The sequence below is a fragment of the Dama dama genome, chromosome 18 (assembly GCF_033118175.1).
Source record: "Dama dama isolate Ldn47 chromosome 18, ASM3311817v1, whole genome shotgun sequence".
In the NCBI taxonomy this organism is placed as follows: Eukaryota; Metazoa; Chordata; class Mammalia; order Artiodactyla; family Cervidae; genus Dama; species Dama dama.
The window spans coordinates 68079608-68094313 of record NC_083698.1 but is presented as its reverse complement, the minus strand read 5'-3'; the positions used below and the strand labels follow the sequence as shown (position 1 = coordinate 68094313).

At 37.4% G+C, this 14706-nt stretch overlaps 1 non-coding gene across 1 annotated transcript; it reads left to right on the top strand.

The window, feature by feature from the left end:
- The first annotated feature begins 14165 nt into the window (after positions 1–14165).
- TRNAC-GCA (transfer RNA cysteine (anticodon GCA)) lies at positions 14166–14238 on the top strand. The gene has a single exon. It is a non-coding gene; the product is annotated as a tRNA-Cys (tRNA).
- The last annotated feature ends 468 nt before the right edge of the window (positions 14239–14706 follow it).

The window sequence follows — 14706 nt, the reverse complement described above, 5'->3', positions numbered from 1 at the left end:
GTTGATATTTCTCCCAGCAATCTTGAGTACAGCTTGTGATTCATCCAGACAGCATGTCACATAATGTACTCTGCATGTAAGTTAAATAAGCTAGGTGACAATATACAGCCTTGTCATACTCCTTTCCCAATTTTGAATCAGTTCTATCTGTTGCTTCTTGATGCATATACAGGTTTCTCAAGAGACAATTAAGGTGGTCTGGTACTCCCATCTCTTTAAGAATTTTCCAAATTTGCTGACATATTGAGTGCAGTACTTTAACAGCACCATCTTTTAGGATTTTAAGTAGCTCAACTGGAATTTCATCACCTCCATTAGCTTTGTTCATAGTAATGCTACCTAAGGCCCACTTGACTTAACACTCCAGGATGTCCAGCTCTAGGCAAAGGAGTACACCGTCATGGTTATCCAGGTCATTAAGATATTTTTTGTATAGTTCTTTGTATTCTTGCTGCCTCTTCTTAATTCCTTCTGCTTCTATTAAGTCCTTATTATTTCTGTCCTTTATCATGCCCATCTTTGCACAAAATGTTCCCTTGATATCTCCAATTTTCTTGAAGAAATTTCTAGTCTTTCCCATTCTATTGTTTTCCTCTACTTCTTTGCATTGTTATCTCTCCTTACTTTTCTCTGGAACATTGCATTCAGTTGGGTATATCTCTCCCTTTCTCCCTTGCCTTTCATTTCTCTGTCCTCAGCTATTTATAAGACCTCCTAAGAAAACAACTTTGCCTTGGTGCATTTCTTTTTCTTTGGGATGGTTTTGGTTACCACTTCCTATATGGACCTCTTTCCATATTTCTTCAGGCACTCTGTCTACAAGATCGAATCCTTCGAATCTATTCATCACTTCCACTGTATAATCATAAGGGATTTGATTTAGGTCATATTTGAATGGCCTAGTGGTTTTCCCTACTTTCTTCAATTTAAGCCTGAATTTTGCAATAAGGAGCTGATGATCTGAGCCACAGTCAGTTCCCAGTCTTGTTTTTGCTGGTTGTATAGAGCTTCTCCATCTTTGGCTGCAAAGAACATAATCAATCTGATTTCAGTATTGACCATCTGGTGATGTCCATGTGGAGAGTCATCCCTTGGATTGTTGGAAATGGATGTTTGCTATGACCAGTGCATTCTCTTGACAAAATTCTGTTAGCCTTGGCCCTGCTTCATTTTTACTCTGAAACCAAACTTTCCTGTTATTCAGGTACCTCTTGATTTCCTACTTTTGCATTCCAATCCCCTATGATGAAAAGAACATCTTCTTTGGGTGTTAGTTCTAGAAGGTCTTGTAGGTCTTTATAGAATCAATCAACTTCAGCTTCTTTGGCATTAGTGGTTGGGGCATAGATTGGATTACTGTGATGTTGAATGGTTTGCCTTGGAGATTAAATGAGATCGTTCTGTTGTTTTTGAAACTGCACCCATGTACTGCATTTCAGACTCTTCATTGACTATGAGGGCTACCCCATTTCTTCTAAGGGATTCTTGCCCACAGTAGTAGATATAATGGTCATCAGAATTAAATTGACCCATTCTCATCCATTTCAGTTCACTAATTCCTAAGATGTCAGTGTTCAATCTTGCCATCTTGAAAAAAGTGAAAGTGTTAGTAGCACAGTTGTGTCCCACTCTTTGGGATCCCATGGACTCTAGCCCACCATGCTCCTCTGTCTATGGAATTCCTCAGGCAAGAATACTGGAGTGGGTAGCCATTCCCTTCTCCAGGAGCTCTTCCCAACCCAAGTATTGAACCTGAGTCTCCTGCATTGCAGGCAGATTCTTTACCATCTGAGCCACCAGGGAAGCTGTCAGTGTTCAATCTTGCTGTCTTCTACTTGATCACATCCAATTTACCTTGATTCATGGACTTAACTTTCCGGGCTCCTATACAATATTGTGATTTACATCAGACTTTACTTTTACTGCCAGACATGTCCACAGCTGAGAGTCATTCCTGCTTTGGTTCAGCCACTTATTCTTACTGGAGCTATTAGTAATTACCCTCCACTCTTCCCCAGTAGCGTATTGGACACCTACTGACCTGGGCGGCGGGGGGCTGATTATCTTCCAGCATCGTTATCTTTTTGCCTTTTCATACTGTCCATGGGATTCTCCATGCAATATTACTTGAGTGAGGTTGCCATTTCCTTCTCCAGTGGGCCATGTTTCGTCAAAACTCTTAACTATGCGCTGTCTGTCTTGGGTAGCCCTGCATTGCATGGCTCATAGCTTCATTGAGTTACATAAGTCCCTTCACCATGACAGGCTGTGATCCATGAAGGGGTTTAAAAAGATATAGGCTATTTAGAGGTGCCTGGCGCACCGGCGGGAGCGGAGCCGCAGCGCGCGCTCGCCGGGACGCCGGCCGAAAAAAAAAAAAAAAAAAAAGATATAGGCTATTTAAACAAAAATGCTAATAATGGAGTTTGGGCTTATACAATTTATACAAGTAAAATATATGCCAACAAGTTGAAAGGAGTGAAATGGAGCTGTAATATTTTTTCTTACCCTGTACATGGAGTAGTATGTAACATCACTTGAAGGTAGACTGTGATAAGTTAAAATCAGTAAGACTGTGAAAGATTTTAAAAAACACCATTACCAACTTGACCTAATTGACATTTCTAGAAGATTCTATTAATGTTTTCTAATGAAGAATAATATAGAGAGCAAATACACATTCTTCTCAAGTACATGTGGAATATTTACCAAATTAGATAATTTTCTAGGTCATAAAACAAATCTCAATAAATTCAAGAGGGTTCACAAAGTTTCAAGTCATACTATGTTCTCTGACCACAGTGCGATTAAAGTAGAAACAAAAGTATATCCTTGAAAAATCTCCAAATATATGAAAACTAAATAACATACTACTAAAACAATCCATGGGTCAAAGAAGAAATAAAATGGAAACTGAAATTTTTTTCAATGCAATTAAAATACAACATATTAGAATTTTTAGGATTCCACTAAAACATTTCTTAGAAGGGAATATATAGTGTTTGCAGTAGTGTTTAAGGAAAAGTTTTAACCTATATTAAAAAAGAAAAAAATGTCTCTAATCAGTGACCTCAGGCTCAGCATTAAGCAATAAAAAAACAAGCAAATTAAATCTAAAGATAGCAGAAGAAAGGAAATAGTAAAGATTAGACCAGTGATTAATTAAACAGAAAATGGAAAAACAATAGAGAAAAATCCATAAACCAAAAACTACTTCTTTGAGATCAATTGAATAAATTAACCTCTAGTCAGCTTGGCCAAAGAGGGAAAAAAAAAAAGATACAAATGATGAATATCCAGAATGAGGAAAGTGGTAGTATTTACTACAAATTCTACAAATACCAAAAGAATGATAGAATATTTTGAACAATATTATGCCAATGATTTCAACAACTTAGATTACTTAATTCCTTGATAAATTCCTTGATAACACAAGCTATTAAAGCTTACATGGAGAAATTAATAACCTGAATTCTTCTATGTCTATGAAAGAAATTACAATTATAGTTTAAAAACATTCACACAAAGACAACTCGGGGCACAGATGACTTCTCTGGTTACATTTGCCAAACATTTAAAGAAGAAGTAATACCAATTCTACACAAACTCTTCCAGAAAATATTGCATTAATACTAAAACTAAAGGCATTACAAAAACACTACAGACTAATATTTCTCATGAACACAGAAGCAAAAGTTTATCAAATTAAATCCAATATTTTTTTCAAAAGGATAATATATCATGACCAAAAGGGGTTTATCTTAGGTATGAAATGTTGGTTTAACATTTAAAAATTTTTAAATATTATTCATCATAAAAACTTGAAATAAAGCACCTTGGTCATCTCAGAAGATATGGACAAACATATGGATAAAATCCAATACCCATTTCTAATTTAAAAAAAAAAAGACCAAACTCTCAGGAAATTGAGAGTAAAAGAGAACTTCTTCAACCTGTCAAAGGGCATCTATGGAAAATCCTAGAGATAAATTTCATACTTTATGGTGAAAAAGTGAAACAACCTAAATATCCAATTCTAAATATGATTAAAATAATTACAGTGCATCCATGCAATAGAACATTTTAGGAATGTTAAAAGTCAAATATTTAAAGAATATTTTGAAGCAATGAAAATTGTTTATGATACAATGCTGAATGAAAAATGGCCTATATAAGCACATGATCCAATTGTGTTAAATACAGGGAGAGAATAAAATCAAAAGGAAATATTCATACATGTTAACAGTGATTAACTTTTGCTGGGGAGAGGAAGAATGATATTATTAGTAATTTGTTCTGTATATACTTTTCTGCACTTCCAAATTTTTGTCTATAATGTTAGAAAAATTAATGTTACTAAATTTTAAGAAACAAATAGTAGAGTGGAAAAAGTAAAATAGAGAAGTTTAATGACTCCAAATTTGTATCATCCATTTTCCTCAGCCTCTTCCAATATTCACAACTGGCCCTAGCTTCTCAGATAACTACAAACAATTGAAATTTAAAAGGTCCACAATCAACTTAGGATCTTGTTTAATATGATTATGAATTCATTAATTTGTCTATTCAACAAACACATTGAGTATGTACTATATATATATACAGTTGGGTACTGCAGTAGGCAATGAACATACAGCAATGAATAGGATATGGACCCTGCCTTCAAGAATCCTCTGACATTGTGATGGACATAAGCAATCACATTTTATAGTAGAGCAAAATGTGTTATATAACGGGAACATGTACAAGGTGCCACAAAATTTACAGAAGAAAAACAGTGACCGTAGCCTTTGGTGGTTAGAAAATTCTTTCTGTAGCAGAAAACATATAAACCGAGTTGCAAAGAATGTGAAGTTTAGACAGGTGGCATATAGTAACTTATGCTCCATAAAGAGAGATCTGTTTGCACAAAGGCCAAGAGGCTCACAGGGCTGCTCTGGTGGCTCAGACGGTAAAAAAAAAAAAAAAAAAAATCTGCCTGCAATGCAGGAGATGCAGATTTGATCCCTGGGCCAGGAAGATCCTCTGGAGAAGTGAATGGCTGCCCACTCCAGTATTTTTGCTTGGAGAGTTCAATGGACAGAGGAGCCTAGAGGGCTGCAGTCCATGGGGTTCAAAACCTAGACAGTGTATTAAAAAGCAGTGACATCACTTTACCAACAAAGGTCTGTATAGTCAAAGCTGTGTTTTTTACAGTAACCATGTACAACAGAGAAGTCAGGGAAGTCATGTAGGACAGGGAAGCCTGACATGCTGCAGTCCATGGGGTTCAAAGAGTTGGATACAACTTAGCAACTGAACAAGAGGCTCATTCAGAGAACTGCAAGCAAACACTTGAAAATATAGGATCCTGATCATAAAAACCCTTGAAAATCACAAAGGAATGGGGACTTTACTCTGTGACAATGAGAAACTATTACAGGGTTTTCACTAGCACCAAGTATCCACACTTTCATGCAGTTATAGATTTGGAGAAACAGAGCTCCTCTCCTTCTAACGCCTAACTATTTTTCAGAGTCTGTGAAGTAGGGCTAGATGGCTCACAAATAAGACTGTACCACTGTTACTGGCTTCTACCATATTGAAGTTGATGGTAACCGTGCCAAAGATTTGTGACATCACCATCTGCTTTGGAGCACCCATTCCTATTGGTCATACTAACCTCTGATGTAGTCAGCCTTACAATAGCTCTTTGCTGGACAGTCTGTTGTGAAATAAGAGAGGAAAATTCTCCCCTCTATGCGATGTGTTGGTGGGAGAGGGAGGGTTATCCTCATAGCAGGGTGGTCCAAGGATGTCACAGAGTTTCATTAAGTCTGCTGTATTTGTTTGTTCAACCATTTTATTCCTGGGAAGCACTTCCACCACAGAGCACTTGGATCAGAAAAGTTTCAAGTAACAGCCATTATTATGTTCCAAGCACAAGTGGTTATCCTCCCATGTTTAGAACCTACTATGGAGGCTGGAAATTTATGCCAGACTCTTTTCTTCCATCAGGTGGCTCTCTCTCAAGGAATCTTTCCCTCATTTTGATTTGGCTTGTTTTTAGACATCCAGAGTCTACCATATGTGATATGTCTGAATGCCACTTGCAAAAACCCTCTGAATGCTTTCCCTAGCAGTTTCCCCAGCCTCCCTGGATAAACTGAGCTAAATCAATACCAGAAACCGGGAGTGAAAGGGACTCCCCTCGATCCATCCACCAGCTGTGCCTGTGTCTCAGCTATGGTTCAGCCAGAACACAAGGTGATCCTTCCACAGTGAAAAATGTAAAAGCTTTCGACCAAATGCTAGTAATGGAGATCTAACTAAATGCTAATAATAGAGATCTCTCTGAAGTCGGGGCTTCCCTGGTGGCTCAGCTGGTAAAGAATCCTCCTGCAATGTGGGAGACCTGGGTTTGATCCCTGGGTTCAGAAGATCCCCTGGACAAGGGAAAGGCTACCCTCTCCAGTATTCTGGCCTGGAGAGTTCCATGGACTGTATCGTCCATGGGATCACAAAGAGTCGGACATGACTGAGCAACTTTCACTTCACTTCACAGCACTGAAGTAGAATTTAGGGTGCTATATTTTCTACTTCCTTATTTTCACTTTCTAAGTTGCTTCTCAGGGACTATAATTATAATACTTGTAAGAGATTTCACAGAAGTAAGTAAAGACTACCATGAGCAATAAACAGAGGGTTGGGGTGGGTATCGGTGCGTGATGGAGGAAACTAGCACTCTCACGTAAGTTAGAAGCGGGAGGACCTTTTCTCTGACAGCCATTTGGAAATAGCAGTCAGATCTTTGCCACACTCTATGACCATCAATTTCCCTGCAGATATATTCCCTCAAAGCTATACAAATATGAGTAGATGCATAGGGATGTTCAAGGCAGCATGTTTCGCAACAGTAAACATCCTAAGTGGTCGTCAACAGAAAGATGATTAACTAGGTTTGGATACATCCATATCAGGGATGTGGTGCTAATGTAATGAAGTATTGATAGATCTCTATGTCCTGCTTTGTTTTGCATTCACGATGTATTGAGAAGAGGTAGGTTGCAGAGGAGTTATATATATATATATATATATATATATATATATATAGTCTGTTACCACTTGAGGAGAAAGATGGATAGGTGGATGAATATATAGATTGATAGGTGACAGATGATAGGTAGATAGGTAATTTGGATACACATAGCAAGTGTCTGGAAGAATTCAGAAGAATGTTGTGACTTTTACTTATCATCTTGTAGCTTTTATACTGTGAATCATTTCTACTCACCCCATGAACCCTGAATTAAGGCCAGTATTCTCCAAGACACCAGGTCTTTTCAAGAATACTTACACATGCTATTTCTTCTATCACAAGCACCTTCCCTCTCCTCTATCTTCTCACAAACTCCTTTTTCTCCAGTAAGGGTCCAGCTTCACGTCACCTCTTAAGATGCCGTCATCAGAGCTCTTGTTTCATTATATGTTAGCAGCTTTTTAGGGTCATTTAAAAAAATGCCTGTTTCCCTCACTAAAAGGGAAACCTCTCCAAACAGGAAAACCATGACTTTATCTCAGAATCTAGATTTATATTTCAGAATCTAAAGCCATGCCTGGTGCCTAATAAATACCTGCAAAATGATTGCTATTTTTTAAAAAATGAATGACCTTTATAAATATGAAAGTCTAGTTTCCTAGAAAAAAGAAACCAGCCTTAGCACCCTAAATAAATGTCTGTCTAAATAAAAAAAAAAGGCCTGCAAGTCAGAATATTGAGGTCTAATATATTACTGAAGTCAGGTTTAATCAAAATGGATGCTTTCAATTAACTGAGTATCTTGAGTAAATTTTCAGACTTTGCTATTACTTTAAAGAAATTATTCTGTGAATAATAAATCTCAAGAAATAATCTCAAGAATCATTTTCTATTTCAGCCAATTTCTCATCTTTTGTTTATATAAGAAGATGATACAAATGACTGGATTTTATTGGTATTTGTCATTTCTAATTATAGATCTTGTTTTTAAAAGAAGCATAGAATCACAGCATTGGTTACAGGTTATATATCTTGTGATCCTTTTTTTTTTTAATGTTGAAACTTCTCTTCTTGTTCTCTGCTGTAGTTCAGACATTAGGAAAGGGTGAGGAAAGGCACAAAATTTGATTGGCAGCAAACATGAATTAGTAACTAAAGGGACTACAGTCAAATGTGAATAATTATATAAATCATAATAAAAAGTGAAAATCAGTCAGTTTCCAATTACGGCATGTGCTGTTTGGTTTTCTGAATGCAGGAAGTGTTGGGAGGATTGATAGGTATGTTTTCTGTGGATCCAAGTGGACTTTCTCAGTCACTTCTGGCTTTTATAAATCATGCCGGTGTCCTTTTGTAATGCTAATAACACAGTGATACAGATAAATGACCATACATGCTATGATTTCCATGAACAGTTGTGATTTCATATATTTTCTCCTATTGACCCATGCATATATCTTTCATACCATGTGTCCCAGCTTTTATTTCTGAGAACATGTCTTACTAAGGTTATAAACTAAATTGTTAATAAATAATTTATGAAGGATATTGTTTTGCTTGGGGAGATAAGATTAGATCTGTTTTATTAAATCTTCTAAATAAACTGTGGGGCTCTTCTGCAATAAAAAGTGACCTTCATGGAAGAGATGGTTTGGCTGCAGATGACTGTCACTTCTCACTGCATATGCCCTTCATATTTAGTACCATTTCTCACACAAAAATAGACTTTAAGTAAGTATTGCTGAATTAATTAAAAGATTGGAATTAAGGAGAAATGTCTCAAAGCCATGAACAGAAATTAATCTTCTAATACTACTCTAATATGGCATTTGCTCAGAGGTGATGATTTTCTGGGGTTGTCACATATCTACTAGGACTTAGACATTCGGTCCTGCTCAACTCATTTCAAAGCCAGCTGAGAAATGCTTAGAATTTCAACATACCAACACCCACAGACTCTGCTACCCACTGTCCACCCTACTGGGCCTCAAATAATTTCTTTGATACTCCGTTTGCTTTTGTGGCCTTTGTCCTAGAAATTAAAATGTGTCTTTGTTCATGCTTTTATATTCTACTTCAAAATACAAATGTCTGGAATGGGAAAAATATTGCTGAAAACAAACTTTCTACACTTTGTCCCTAAATAACCCAACAATTAAATAGGATCCACCGAATGTGGCATTTGACTTGTCATTTCCTATGAAGAAATTGTAAGCTTCCTCTGAGTTTGGGAAATAGGAAAATTTTGAAGTGAAGATGTGTAATTGATTTTTTTTTTAATTTTGTGTCATGACATGCAGATTTGAAAAGCGTTTCACACAGCAGCCACCAGGCTGTCTTTAAAAACCTGATCACAGCTCTCCACTGCTTAAAGCTTTACACTGGTTTCCCGTTGATCCTACATTAGTCTCAGCTTCTCACTGCAGCTCTGAGAACCTGTGTGTCCCATCCCAATCCAATTCACCTGTCTCATCTCACACCCTTTCTCCTCAGGCCACGTACCTAACGAGAGAAACTTCTTGCTGTTACACCTTCCCCCACTAGAACCTTCTCACAGGCCCTTCCCCAGCCTGTGCAGCCAACACCACCTTTGTCACCACCTCCAGCCACCTTTGCTCTTCCCTGGCCGGCTCCTCAGCCTTCACCTCCTCACAAGAAACGCTTTTGTTTCCACAGATTAGCAGTTCACAAAGCATCTCGAACTTCCCCTTCACAATTTCTATAATGCCTATGTTCCTCTCTGGATCTGGAGATCATTCCTAACCTTGGCATTAGCATGTCTTTAACTCAAGCAAAGTGCTTCAGCACATATACCATAGCAATAAATGAGACAATATAACTGTGGATGAAATACTAGAAACCCTCAGGGTTTGGGTGTTGTCGGTCTTGGTTTTAATCTAGGTCTGTTATAGAGACAGACTTTATTTTCTTGGGCTCCAAAATCACTGCAGATGCTGACTGCAGCCAGGAAACTAAAAGATGCTTGCTCCTTGGTAGAAAAGCTATGACCAACCTAAACAGCATATTAAAAGCAGAAGCATTACTTTGCCAACAAAGGCCCATCTAGTCAAAGCTATGGTTTTTCCAGTAGTCATGTATGGATGTGAGAGTTGTACCATAAAGAAAGCTGAGTGCCAAAGAATTGATGCTTTTGAACTGTGGTGTTGAAGAAGGCTCTTGAGAGTTCCTTGGACTGCAAGGAGATCCAACCAGTCCATCCAAAGGAGATCAGTACTGAATATTCATTGGAAGGACTGATGTTGAAGCTGAAACTTCAATACTTTGGCCACCTGATGCCAAGAGCTGACTCTTTAGAAAAGACCCTGATGAAGATTGAAGGCAGGAGGAGAAGGGGATGACAGAGGATGAGATGGTTGGATGGCATCATTGACTCAATGGACATGAGTTTGAGCAAGCTCTGAGTTGGTGATGGACAGGGAAGTCTGGCGTGCTGTAGTCCGAGAGGTCAAAAAGAGTCAGATACAACTGAGCAACTGAACTGAACTTAATCTGGATCTAAGTGATGGACAAACACTAAGTAAGCTTTTCATCTGCCTCTGACTCGATGCTTAAAGTTAAAATTGACCAAAAGGTCTTTAAGCTGTGGGTAAAAACAAGCCAAAATAAAAGAATAAAATCCTTCTTTCAAAAAACACTTAGCCATTGCCTACCTGCTGAGAACCATAAACTTCAGCATTGTAATTTAGTTTTTAAGTTGACAATGAACTTAGTCACTTTAAATATTTCAATATTTGGGGGATGAAGAAAAGAAAAGTAAGACTCTAAAAAGGGAATATTGAGGCTGACCCACCTTGAACCAAAGGACGGCTAGGTCTGTTGGGGACACAGCAGCCACATAGCTCTCTATTGGATGTGGCTTCATCCATGGCTCCCACAGAAAGCCATAATTCTACCTGCTAAGCTGTGCAAACCTAGGGCAGGAAGGGATGGGACAATTGGTCTTTGTATCCATGTGACTATCCAGGAAGCACATGACAAATGTTTGGGGAATATTTTTACCATACTGTGTATCTGTTTAATTTTAAAAGTATATATAGCTGTGTGAGTAATGTATATATAAAGAATATATATCTCACCCAGGTGACGCTAGTGCTAAGGAATCTGCCTTCCAATGAAGGAGGTGCAAGAGACACAGGTTCTACCCCTGGGTCAGGAAGGTCCCCTGAAGTAGGAAATGGCAACCCACTCCAGTATTCTTGCCTGGAATATTCCATGGAAAGAGGAGCCTGGTGGGCTGCAATCCATGGGGCCACAGAGAGTCATACACGACTGAGCAACTAAGCAGCAGCATATTTATGTAAATATACATTATATAGACAGAATAATTGTTTATCAAGATAGAATTCACAAACCATACAATAGATCTGCTTAAAGGACATAATTCAAAGTTTTTAGTATCTTCATATAGTTGTGCCAACCAGCACCACTATCAATTTTATAATATTTTCATCACCCTACAAAGCAACCTTATATAAATTTAGCAGTCACTCCCCATTATTTTTAATCCTCAGCCCTAAGCAATCATTAATTGACTTTCTGTCTCTAGAGATTTGCCCATTCTGAACAGTCTATATAAACAGAACCATACAGTGTTGTGTACTTTATGATTGGCTTTTTAAATTTAACACCATGTTTCATAATCCATCCATGTGGTAGCTTGTTTTAGTACTTCATTTTTTAGAGCTGAATAGTATTCCATTGCATGGATATGCCACATTATATTTATCCATGCATCAATTTACAGAGATTTGCATTATTTCACTTTTTGGCTATTATGAACAATGTGGCTCTAAACATTCAAGCACATATTTTTGTGTGGGTATATATTAATATTTCTTGGACATATGCTTAGGATTAGAACTGCTGGATAATATGGTAATTCTCTGCTTAACCTTATGAGCAACTTCCAGATTTTTCCATAGTGACTACATCATTTTACATTCCTTCCAGTCTTGTATGAAGATTCCAATTTTTCCACAGCTTCACCAACACTTGCTATTGGTTGTCTTTTTGATTATAGTCATTCTAGTAAGCATGAAGTGGTATCTCATTGTGGTTTTGATTTTTTTTTCCTGATGACTAATAATGTTGAACATCTTTTAGTTTGTTTTTTGGCCATTTGCCTATCTTTTTGGATATATCTATTCAGATCTGTTGCCTATTTTTTTTAACTAGGTAACTTTTTATTGTGGAGATATGAGTTCTTTTTATATTGTATCTAATCTTTTATCAGCCATCTTGTTTGTAAATACATCCTCCTATTCTTTTCATTTACTTGATAGTATCCCTTGAAACACAAAAGATTTTAATTTTAATGAAGTCCAATTTATCAGTTAGTTGTTGTGACTTTTGCTTCTGAGGTCGTATTTAAGAAGACTGCCTGACCCAAGGTCACAAAGTTTTATTTCTATATTTTTCTCTTACAAGATTTTTCTTTTTAATTTTTAACTTTACATTTAGGTTTTTGACCCATTCTGTGTTAATTTTTGTGTAATGTGTAATAAAGGGGTACAACTTGTTCTTTTTTATGTGGATACTTGGTTTTTCCTGGAGAAGGGAATAGCTATCCACTCCAGTATTCTTGCTTGGAAAAGTCCATGGACAGAGGAATCTGGCGGGCTATAGTCCATGTGGTGGCAAAGAGTTGGCCAGGTCTGAGTGACTAACACTTTCACTTTTTTTTCACCTGGTTTTTTCCCCAGTGCCATTTGTTGAAGACTATTTTTCACCATTTAATTGTCTTGGTACCCTGTTAAAAATAAGTTGACCATAAGTGTGAAGATATATTTCAGTATTCTCAGTTCTATTCCATTTATCTGTATATTATTCTTATGCCAGTACCACAATGTCTTGAGTACTAAAGTTTTAAAATCAGAGAATGAATTCTTCAACTTTATTCTCCTTTTTTCAAGATTGTTTTGGATATTCTGGGACCCTTTCATTTTCATGTGAATTTTAGGATCAGCTTTCAATTTCTGCAGAAGTTCATTTTGAATTTTGAGAGGAATTACATAGAATCCAAAGCTCAACTGGGAAGTACTGACAGCTCAGCAGCGTTAAGTCCTCCGCTCTGTGAACATGTAATGCCTTTCCACTTATTTGTTGTTGTTCAGTCACTAAACTGTGTCTGACTCTTTGCAACCCCATGGACTATAGCACGTGTCCACTATATACCAGAGTTTGCCCTAATTCCTGTCTGTGAGTCAGTGATGCCATCCAACCATCTCATCCTCTGCCATCCCCTTCTCCTTTTGCCTTCAGTCTTTTCCACTGGAAAAGCGTCTTTTCCAATGAGGTGGCTTATGTTTTGTAGCTTTTAGCATGTAAATCATATACTTCTTTTGTTAAATTTATTCCTAAGTATTTTATTCTTTTCAATTACATTGTAAAGGGTATGGTTTTCTTGTGTTTTTTTCTTTTCTTTTTTTTTTTTTTTTTTGTGTGTGTGTGGGGGGGGGGGGTGTGAAGGGATTTTATTTCAACTGTTGTATAGGAGAAAACTGGAATACAAAACTGGTGTTACCGAGTTCTTCTAAAATGTTATATGATCTTTTAAGTGTCCAAAAATGTATACCTTCCTAAAAAATGAAAAGAAAATCCACTAAAACTAAATACATTACTCAGCAAGAGGAACAGAACTATCAGAAAAGATGAAGTTTTCTTATTACTAGATAAGATCCTGGAATTCTAGTGATTAGTTTCAAAAATTAAAGCGCCGTGAATTAATGGTTCAAAAATAGAATGGGCCAGTTCAGGGATGGTGACTCAACAAGAATGTTTAGAGAAAGTCTTACCAACTTCTAGATTCTACCCTGTTCATTAGCATGACCTGAACAAGCATTTCCCTGGGCCCCACATAAATCTTCCACAAAATAAGAGGATTGGACCAAGAGATCACTAAAGCCCCTTCTAATAATGTTCCTGATTATTACTTTATTAAATTTAAATTACAAAAATTAATGGCAAATGGTAATTCCTCTCCCCAAATAGGCATTCTCTTCCTAAAAAGCACTGTGCACAGAGGGTTTTTCCTCTCAAGGTTATATGCTAATACTTTTCCATTACAAATGATGTGTATGGTCAAAATCTAAAAATATATTTGACCTTCTTTTCTGATTTTTGGGCTTTCCTGGTAACTCAGTTGGTAAAGAATCTGCCTGCAATGCAGGAGACCCAGGTTCGATTCCTGGGTCAGGAAGATCCGCTAGAGAAAGGATAGGCTACCCACTCCTGTATTCTTGGGCTTCCCTTGTGGCTCGGCTGGTAAAAAAATCTGTCTGTAATGTGGGAGACCTGGGTTCGATACCTGAGTTAGGAAGATCCCCTGGAGAAGGGAAAGAGTACCCACTCCAGTATTCTGGCCTGGAGAATTCCATGGACTGTACAGTCCATGGGGTCCCAAAGAATCGGTCACAACTTTTGCTTTCACTTTTTTCTGATTTTTATTGCTATTTTCTACAAACTTCATGTATTTATCTTGAGCACAAATGTTATATCCCCTTACTTGTTGCTCATTTTAACGTTTAAATATCTTTGGTGTCCAGCTTGGCTGGACTATTTTCCAGTTCAGAACATCCTGTGGGGAAAGCAGAGTGGGCTACTCCCTAAATTGTGGTCTGTGATTTCTAGTAGACGAACATTGTCTCCTTAGTTTCTAATGTCCCTTA